At 40.0% G+C, this 10,000-nt stretch overlaps 3 non-coding genes across 3 annotated transcripts in view; all 3 read right to left on the reverse strand.

Moving 5' to 3' along the window:
• Window positions 1-319, reverse strand: part of LOC135267681 (large subunit ribosomal RNA) — a 4,037-nt gene extending 3,718 nt beyond the window's left edge. The window contains exon 1 of the ribosomal RNA XR_010336070.1: window positions 1-319. This exon is cut by the window's left edge and continues 3,718 nt beyond it. This is a non-coding gene — a ribosomal RNA (large subunit ribosomal RNA).
• Window positions 320-796: 477 nt separating this feature from the next.
• Window positions 797-953, reverse strand: LOC135267678 (5.8S ribosomal RNA). The gene has a single exon (XR_010336066.1). It is a non-coding gene; the product is annotated as a 5.8S ribosomal RNA (ribosomal RNA).
• Window positions 954-3,013: 2,060 nt separating this feature from the next.
• On the reverse strand, window positions 3,014-4,936 carry LOC135267685 (small subunit ribosomal RNA). The gene has a single exon (XR_010336074.1). It is a non-coding gene; the product is annotated as a small subunit ribosomal RNA (ribosomal RNA).
• Window positions 4,937-10,000: the final 5,064 nt, after the last annotated feature.

The following is a 10,000-nucleotide window of genomic DNA, read 5'->3' on the forward strand; positions in this document are numbered from 1 at the left end:
TACCACCCACTTAGGGCTGCACTCTCAAGCAACCCGACTCTGAGGAGAGATCCTCCCGTTATCGGCAACGGTCACTACGGGCCTGGCACCCTCTATGGGCTGTGGCCCCGTTCAAGATGGACTTGGACGCGTCGCACAATCTCGGGATGACGGATCCTCCCTAACACCACATTTCCCGGCGTCCGGTTTCGGCCGCGGGATTCAGTGCTGGGCTTTTTCCTGTTCGCTCGCCGCTACTAAGGAAATCCTAGTTAGTTTCTTTTCCTCCGCTTAATAATATGCTTAAATTCAGCGGGTAGTCTCACCTGCTCTGAGGTCGCAAATATAAATTTGCCTTTATTTTGTCAGACGATAATTACACGTATTCCGTTTATATGGCTGCCTCCAAACAATTTCAAACATCGATCTGACGTCGTTGCGAGAATGTTGTTGTTGTTAATTATAGTGCATAAAATATGCATATAAACAACTTTAACGTCTCGGACACGACGATCGCTTCGTTCGAAATTTAAGCGTTGTGGCTGCTTTTTAATATCGGACGTGCTACGTCTAAACCAACTTGTACCAACAAACTAATAAGAATGTCAGCCGCTATTGCGTTTTAGGATGCCGCGTTATTTTTTTATATTGTTTTTATTGTTGTCTACGTTGCATAATATTTTATTATGACAACCGACAATCAATTAACAATTATAGTAACGCGTCATATTTGCACCCAACACGCTCCGACGTAATTGTCTACACAACATTGTGCGCTGTGTTTAAGACAAAAACCGAGCAGTCTTTGAAATTGACACGACCCTCAGCCAGGAGTGGTCCGGGAACAGTATATCCGAGGACCGCAATGTGCGTTCGAAATGTCGATGTTCATGTGTCCTGCAGTTCACAAGTTGACGCGCAATTAGCTGCGTTCTTCATCGACCCACGAGCCAAGTGATCCACCGTTCAGGGTAATCTTTTCAAACAAATTTAAAATATTATTACATAACGCACCGTTCCACATCGAAATCGTTTCATCATCACACAACAACAAAAATAACTACTTAAGGTTATTACAATTGTGATGTATATGTGAGAAACGGACCAATCGAAAGAAACGTTCGGCGTTATATTTTATAATATTTTATTTAATTAAAGTGGCATTTGTTTCTACTTATCGAAAAGAGTATGCAGTTATAGTTTAAGTTTACATAAAGAATAACCCGATGATATTAACGTTTTATAAATACGTATATATATATCTATTAGGTTTTTTTTCTCTATCAACTTTGTCTATAAAACTCTGCTCCTTTTGCGATAAGCATTATGTATATTTATTAAATAGAAAATATGTCGAAAAACCAGACGTTTTCTTCAAACAAACGCCACAGCTGCAAACTTAATCACAACAATATTTACCAAACAATACAATTGTAGGGTGTTTTGTGTGATACGTCGTTTGGTGGGCATTCTAAGAACGTCCGTCGACATAAAAACGAATCAAAAGAAAAGCACAGGCAGTGCAAAACGTTCCTTCGTCAGTCGGGCGTATATCATTTAAAACCCACAGAATCTAAAAAAGTTAATAAACTTTTTTATTTAGATTCCTACGGTTCGTCGCGTCGTTAAAGTAAATTATTACTTCGACGCATGCGGAACCCAGGTACCCGAAAACCGTAAGCCTAAGCGTTTTTTTCCAAACATCACTCACTATCGATAAAGTAAATTGATTTTATGTATTTATAAATGTGCGTTTGTATGTATAGTAGTATAGTAGTAGTATATTTTGTTATTGGTTGTTTCGAGCTTTTTATTGTTATAAAACGTTTTTGTAGTCTTGTACATAAAGTACAGACGAATAGACAGCCCCTTTTATTTATTAATAAACTCCAACCATTTACAAATTGAATTACAACTACAACATCTCTTTTACACATTAATTATACACCATCTTTATTTTCTTTTTTCCGAAGCGAATACGATGAAGAAAATACGCAAAGACTGGCTTACAAAACCGTAAGCCTAAGCGTTTATTTTTCAAACATCACTCACCATCGGTTAAGTAAAATGATGGTATGTATAAATGTGTATTTGTATGTACAGTAGCGTATTAATTTTGTTGTTGGTTGTTTCGAGTTTATTTATTATTATGGTTTGTATGTATAAAGTTTTAGTCTTGTACATAAAGTACAGACGAATAGACAGCCCCTTTTATTTATTAATAAACTCCAACCATTTACAAATTAAATTACAACTACAACATCTCTTTTACACATTAATTATACACCATCTTTATTTTCTTTTTTCCGAAGCGAATACGATGAAGAAAATACGCAAAGACTGGCTTACAAAACCGTAAGCCTAAGCGTTTATTTTTCAAACATCACTCACCATCGGTTAAGTAAAATGATGGTATGTATAAATGTGTATTTGTATGTACAGTAGCGTATTAATTTTGTTGTTGGTTGTTTCGAGTTTATTTATTATTATGGTTTGTATGTATAAAGTTTTAGTCGTGTACATAAAGTACGATCGTATTGGCAGACACCATTATTATTCATTCATTCATTCTTGTTTGTTATTATAAATAACTCCAACCATATACAAATACTACAACAACAACAACAACATCTCTTGCACATTAATTATACACCACCACTGTGTATTAGTACTTTTTTTCGAAGCGAATACGATGATGGAAATACGCTAAGACCGGCACTGCGAAAGCAATAATAAAACGTTAGCACATAACCATCTTTCGACAATATTGATTCGTGTTAATGTTCGAAAAAATTCTTTGAAAACGTCGTTTACGGCACGTTTACAATCGATTTATAAAATAAATCGAAAAACGTAACAACAGATCCGCTTAATGCAAGACGACCCGTTGTTGCTTTTCCGTTCGACGCATAATAAAGAATTTTGTATGAGAATTGATCATCATACGAATAGTGTATGTATGTGTGTTTTTTGTTGATCAGCACAGACAAAATGTGTGTGTATGTGTGACAACTAAACAACAACATTTACACGTTAATGATCCTTCCGCAGGTTCACCTACGGAAACCTTGTTACGACTTTTACTTCCTCTAAATGATCAAGTTTGGTCATCTTCCCAGCAACATCGGCAACGTCGAAACGCCACCGCGCACCGGTCCGAAGACCTCACTAAATCATTCAATCGGTAGTAGCGACGGGCGGTGTGTACAAAGGGCAGGGACGTAATCAACGCGAGCTTATGACTCGCGCTTACTGGGAATTCCTCGTTCATGGGGAACAATTGCAAGCCCCAATCCCTAGCACGAAGGAGGTTCAGCGGGTTACCCGGACCGCTCGGTCAGGGAGGACACGCTGATTCCTTCAGTGTAGCGCGCGTGCGGCCCAGAACATCTAAGGGCATCACAGACCTGTTATTGCTCAATCTCGTGCGGCTAGAAGCCGCCTGTCCCTCTAAGAAGAATTGTTTGTACGCCGACAGTAAAAACCGCACATAGAGACCGGGCGAACCCGGCTCCAGCCGGCATTTGGGATGTCGAAATACGCCTATTTAGCAGGCTAGAGTCTCGTTCGTTATCGGAATTAACCAGACAAATCGCTCCACCAACTAAGAACGGCCATGCACCACCACCCACCGAATCAAGAAAGAGCTCTCAATCTGTCAATCCTTCCGGTGTCCGGGCCTGGTGAGGTTTCCCGTGTTGAGTCAAATTAAGCCGCAGGCTCCACTCCTGGTGGTGCCCTTCCGTCAATTCCTTTAAGTTTCAGCTTTGCAACCATACTTCCCCCGGAACCCAAAAGCTTTGGTTTCCCGGAAGCTGCCCGCCGAGTCATCGGAGGAACGTCGGCGGATCGCTAGCTGGCATCGTTTATGGTTAGAACTAGGGCGGTATCTGATCGCCTTCGAACCTCTAACTTTCGTTCTTGATCAATGAAAGCGTTTTTGGCAAATGCTTTCGCTTCTGTCCGTCTTGCGACGATCCAAGAATTTCACCTCTAACGTCGCAATACGAATGCCCCCATCCGTTCCTATTAATCATTACCTCGGGGTTCCGAAAACCAACAAAATAGAACCGAGGTCCTATTCCATTATTCCATGCACACAGTATTCAGGCGAAGTTTTAGCCTGCTTTAAGCACTCTAATTTGTTCAAAGTAAACGTGCCGGCCCACCTCGACACTCAATGAAGAGCACCGCGGCGGGATTGAGTTGGGCCGCCCTCTCGAGCTAAGCCCACCGGCAGGACGTCCCGCGAAACGCCAGTTAACACCGCGAACGATGAACCGGCGGCGCGGGACACAAATTCGACTACGAGCTTTTTAACCGCAACAACTTTAATATACGCTATTGGAGCTGGAATTACCGCGGCTGCTGGCACCAGACTTGCCCTCCAATTGATCCTCGTTAAAGGGTTTAGAGTGTACTCATTCCGATTACGGGGCCTCGGATGAGTCCCGTATCGTTATTTTTCGTCACTACCTCCCCGTGCCGGGAGTGGGTAATTTGCGCGCCTGCTGCCTTCCTTGGATGTGGTAGCCGTTTCTCAGGCTCCCTCTCCGGAATCGAACCCTGATTCCCCGTTACCCGTTACAACCATGGTAGGCGCAGAACCTACCATCGACAGTTGATAAGGCAGACATTTGAAAGATGCGTCGCCGGTGCGAGACCGTGCGATCAGCGTAAAGTTATTCAGATTCACCAAGTTGTACGATGACGGCGAAACCGCCACCGATTGGTTTTGATCTAATAAAAGCGCTCCTTCCGTCTCCGGTCGGAGCTCTGTTTGCATGTATTAGCTCTAGAATTACCACAGTTATCCAAGTAAATGTGGGTACGATCTAAGGAACCATAACTGATTTAATGAGCCTTTCGCGGTTTCACCTTAATTTGGCTTGTACTGAGACATGCATGGCTTAATCTTTGAGACAAGCATATGACTACTGGCAGGATCAACCAGGGAACTGTGTTTTTGTGTTTTTTGAGACAGACGAGAGAATAAAATACTCATCATCATCGTTTATAAAGATGAAGAATATGCGCGTTTGTGCGAAACAATCTAACATATAAGAAAGTAACGCCACGCTGTTTCTTCTTTTCTTCGTACGATATAGAGATAAATGTATCGTCATCATCGTCGTCGTAGTCGTTAAACACCACAACACATATATCGGTCAATAAAGGCATAATAATAATATTTATAATATTATTTTTTACCTTTGCCGATTTAAAAGTTCAAACATTCTCTTCACTCTTCGCAAGATTGAATGCGACGTGAATTTATGAAATTCTTTCGAATCCATAAACGTTACGAATATTATATAAATATTCTCGCTCGGATATTAGAGAGTTGACGCATTTATTATTTTTGTTTGTTTAAATCACAAACATTTGTTAGTTCAACAAAGTTTGATTGCATAAGGACCGCCAACGTAAGAGAATACGTTTTGCCGCATCCGCAATCTCGCTGTGGGGAACTGGGCGAGCCACAAAATCACAAAATAAAGCAATCTCGCAAGCAAAGCCCTATTCGAATTCGATAGCGGAAATGTGCGATAAACGTCGATAAATTGGAAGCAAATGCAGAACGTATACATAATCGGTCGTTTTGTCGTCGTCATTTATGATAAACTTCGACTAAACCGTTACACCGTTCATATCGCCTCACTCAACGCATCGACACACACCACTACCATATGTATACCAGCGCGACACCGATCGAGGCAGCCGCTCGGTATTGGATGTGCGCACCGCTCCACTGACATAGCTCCACAGGCGACGTCTACCGAAGCGCACAGCTCTATAACTATAAGGCATACACACAAAAGGGAGAAAATATTTTAAATATTGATAATATTAAAAAGTCATATTTTATATTTAAACCATTATAAAATTTAATTATAAAAACGTTTGTTTTAAAAAAAATAATTAATTAATAAAAACAAAATTATTTTAAGCGCCGTACTTCGTAAACGTCGTACTTCGTTCGTCGTATGTGCAAAGTCAAATGAATGCTGTAGTTAGTCGCAGTTGGAACGTCTGAATGTCGTACAACGTAACAATAATTTTGAGTGCCCTAATGTGTAGACGTCGTACTTCGCGAACGTCGCACTTCGTAAACGACGTACTTCGTGAACGTCGCACTTCGTAAACGACGTACTTCGTGAACGTCGCACTTCGTAAACGTCGCACTTCGTAAACGACGTACTTCGTGAACGTCGTACTTCGTAAAGGTTATGCAATATTAATACACATTTGGTGTATTGCAAGTTGCATTTTAATAAATATTATGCATTTTTATGTTTTAATTTAATATCTAGGCCAAAATACTATGTTTATTTAATTGTTAAATGTGTACGTTTATTTATAGATACGTAATTTACATAAAAATTTGTTTTTTTTTTTATTATATGCAAACTACAAATAAAACATTTAATATTTTCAAACGTCGTACTTCGTGTAAGTTATGCAATATTGATACAAATTTAGTGTATTGCGGGTCGCAATAATATTAATTTATATTTGAACGTAGTACTTCGTGAAGGTTATGCAACATCAGTACACATTAAGTGTATTGCAGGTTGCATTATTATTAATTTATGTTTTCTCACTTTTTACCTTCATATAAAAAAAAATTTAATATTTTTGGACGTCGTACTTCGTAACAGTTATGCAATATTGATGCACATCTGTTGTGCTGCGGGTTGCATTTTATAAATTTAATGTATTCTTATGATTTACTTTAATGTCTAGGCAAAAAAACACTTTTGATTAGTTGCTGAATGTTTACATTTATTTACAGATACGTAATTTGCAAAAAAATTTGCTGTTTTTTTATTATATACAACACAAATAAAATTCTTTAATATTCTTGAACGTCGTACTTCGTGTAGGTTATGCAATATTGATACAAATTTAGTGTATTGCGGGTCACAATAATATTAATTTATATTTGAACGTAGTACTTCGTGAAGGTTATGCAAGATCAGTACATATTAAGTGTATTGCAGGTTGCATTATTATTAATTTATGTTTTCTCACTTTTAACCTCAATATAAAAAAAAATTAATATTTTTGGACGTCGTACTTCGTGAAGGTTATGCAATATTAATGCACATCTAGTGTGCTGCGGGTTGCATTTTATAAATTTAATGTATTTTTATGTTTTACTTTAATATCTAGGCAAAAAAAACAATTTTGATTAGTTGCTAAATGTTTACATTTATTTACAGATACGTAATTTGCAAAAAAATTTGCTGTTTTTTCATTATATACAACACAAATAAAATTCTTTAGTATTCTTGAACGTCGTACTTCGTGTAGGTTATGCAATTTTAATACACAATTAGTGTATTGTGGGTTGCATTATTATTATTTATTGTTTACGTTTTACTTCATCACTTTGTGAACGTCGTACTTCGTTTGTACTATGAACGCTGCATTTCGTCGCAGTCGGCAGCACGTGCGAATAAACGTCGTACAAGAAAATCACGATTTTGAGTGCCGTACTTCGCAAACGTCGTACTTCGTCTATACTATGTACAAAGTCAAGTGAACGCTAAACCTCGTCGCAGTCGACAGCAAGTGCAAATAAACGTCGTACAAGAAAATCATGATTTTGAGTGCCGTACTTCGCAAACGTCGTACTTCGTCTGTACTATGTACAAAGTCAATTGAACGCTGTACTTCGTCGCAGTCGGAAGCAACTGCAAGTAAACGTCTTACAAGAAAATCATGATTTTGAGTGCCGTACTTCGCAAACGTCGTACTTCGTCTGTACTATGTACAAAGTCAATTGAACGCTGTACTTCGTCGCAGTCGGAAGCAACTGCAAATAAACGTCTTACAAGAAAATCATGATTTTGAGTGCCGTACTTCGCAAACGTCGTACTTCGTCTGTACTATGTACAAAGTCAATTGAACGCTGTACTTCGTCGCAGTCGGAAGCAACTGCAAATAAACGTCTTACAAGAAAATCATGATTTTGAGTGCCGTACTTCGCAAACGTCGTACTTCGTCTGTACTATGCACAAAGTCAATTGAACGCTGTACTCCGTCGCAGTCGGCAGCACGTGCAAATAAACGTCGTACAAGAAAATCACGATTTTGAGTGCCGTACTTCGAAAACGTCGTACTTCGTCTGTACTATGTACAAAGTCAAATGAACGCTTAACTTCGTCGCAGTCGACAGCACGTGCAAATAAACGTCGTACAAGAAAATCACGATTTTGAGTGCCGTACTTCGCAAACGTCGTACTTCGTCTGTACTATGTACAAAGTCAATTGAACGCTGTACTCCGTCGCAGTCGGCAGGACGTGCAAATAAACGTCGTACATGAAAATCACGATTTTGAGTGCCGTACTTCGCAAACGTCGTACTTCGTCTGTACTATGTACAAAGTCAATTGAACGCTGTACTTCGTCGCAGTCGGAAGCAACTGCAAGTAAACGTCTTACAAGAAAATCATGATTTTGAGTGCCGTACTTCGCAAACGTCGTACTTCGTCTGTACTATGTACAAAGTCAATTGAACGCTGTACTTCGTCGCAGTCGGAAGCAACTGCAAATAAACGTCTTACAAGAAAATCATGATTTTGAGTGCCGTACTTCGCAAACGTCGTACTTCGTCTGTACTATGTACAAAGTCAATTGAACGCTGTACTTCGTCGCAGTCGGAAGCAACTGCAAATAAACGTCTTACAAGAAAATCATGATTTTGAGTGCCGTACTTCGCAAACGTCGTACTTCGTCTGTACTATGCACAAAGTCAATTGAACGCTGTACTCCGTCGCAGTCGGCAGCACGTGCAAATAAACGTCGTACAAGAAAATCACGATTTTGAGTGCCGTACTTCGAAAACGTCGTACTTCGTCTGTACTATGTACAAAGTCAAATGAACGCTTAACTTCGTCGCAGTCGACAGCACGTGCAAATAAACGTCGTACAAGAAAATCACGATTTTGAGTGCCGTACTTCGCAAACGTCGTACTTCGTCTGTACTATGTACAAAGTCAATTGAACGCTGTACTCCGTCGCAGTCGGCAGGACGTGCAAATAAACGTCGTACATGAAAATCACGATTTTGAGTGCCGTACTTCGCAAACGTCGTACTTCGTCTGTACTATGCACAAAGTCAATTGAACGCTGTACTCCGTCGCAGTCGGCAGCACGTGCAAATAAACGTCGTACAAGAAAATCACGATTTTGAGTGCCGTACTTCGAAAACGTCGTACTTCGTCTGTACTATGTACAAAGTCAAATGAACGCTTAACTTCGTCGCAGTCGACAGCACGTGCAAATAAACGTCGTACAAGAAAATCACGATTTTGAGTGCCGTACTTCGCAAACGTCGTACTTCGTCTGTACTATGTACAAAGTCAATTGAACGCTGTACTCCGTCGCAGTCGGCAGGACGTGCAAATAAACGTCGTACATGAAAATCACGATTTTGAGTGCCGTACTTCGCAAACGTCGTACTTCGTCTGTACTATGTACAAAGTCAATTGAACGCTGTACTTCGTCGCAGTCGGAAGCAACTGCAAGTAAACGTCTTACAAGAAAATCATGATTTTGAGTGCCGTACTTCGCAAACGTCGTACTTCGTCTGTACTATGTACAAAGTCAATTGAACGCTGTACTTCGTCGCAGTCGGAAGCAACTGCAAATAAACGTCTTACAAGAAAATCATGATTTTGAGTGCCGTACTTCGCAAACGTCGTACTTCGTCTGTACTATGTACAAAGTCAATTGAACGCTGTACTTCGTCGCAGTCGGAAGCAACTGCAAATAAACGTCTTACAAGAAAATCATGATTTTGAGTGCCGTACTTCGCAAACGTCGTACTTCGTCTGTACTATGCACAAAGTCAATTGAACGCTGTACTCCGTCGCAGTCGGCAGCACGTGCAAATAAACGTCGTACAAGAAAATCACGATTTTGAGTGCCGTACTTCGAAAACGTCGTACTTCGTCTGTACTATGTACAAAGTCAAATGAACGCTTAACTTCGTCGCAGTCGACAGCACGTG

The sequence above is a fragment of the Tribolium castaneum genome, unplaced genomic scaffold (genome assembly GCF_031307605.1).
Source record: "Tribolium castaneum strain GA2 unplaced genomic scaffold, icTriCast1.1 ptg000077l, whole genome shotgun sequence".
In the NCBI taxonomy this organism is placed as follows: Eukaryota; Metazoa; Arthropoda; class Insecta; order Coleoptera; family Tenebrionidae; genus Tribolium; species Tribolium castaneum.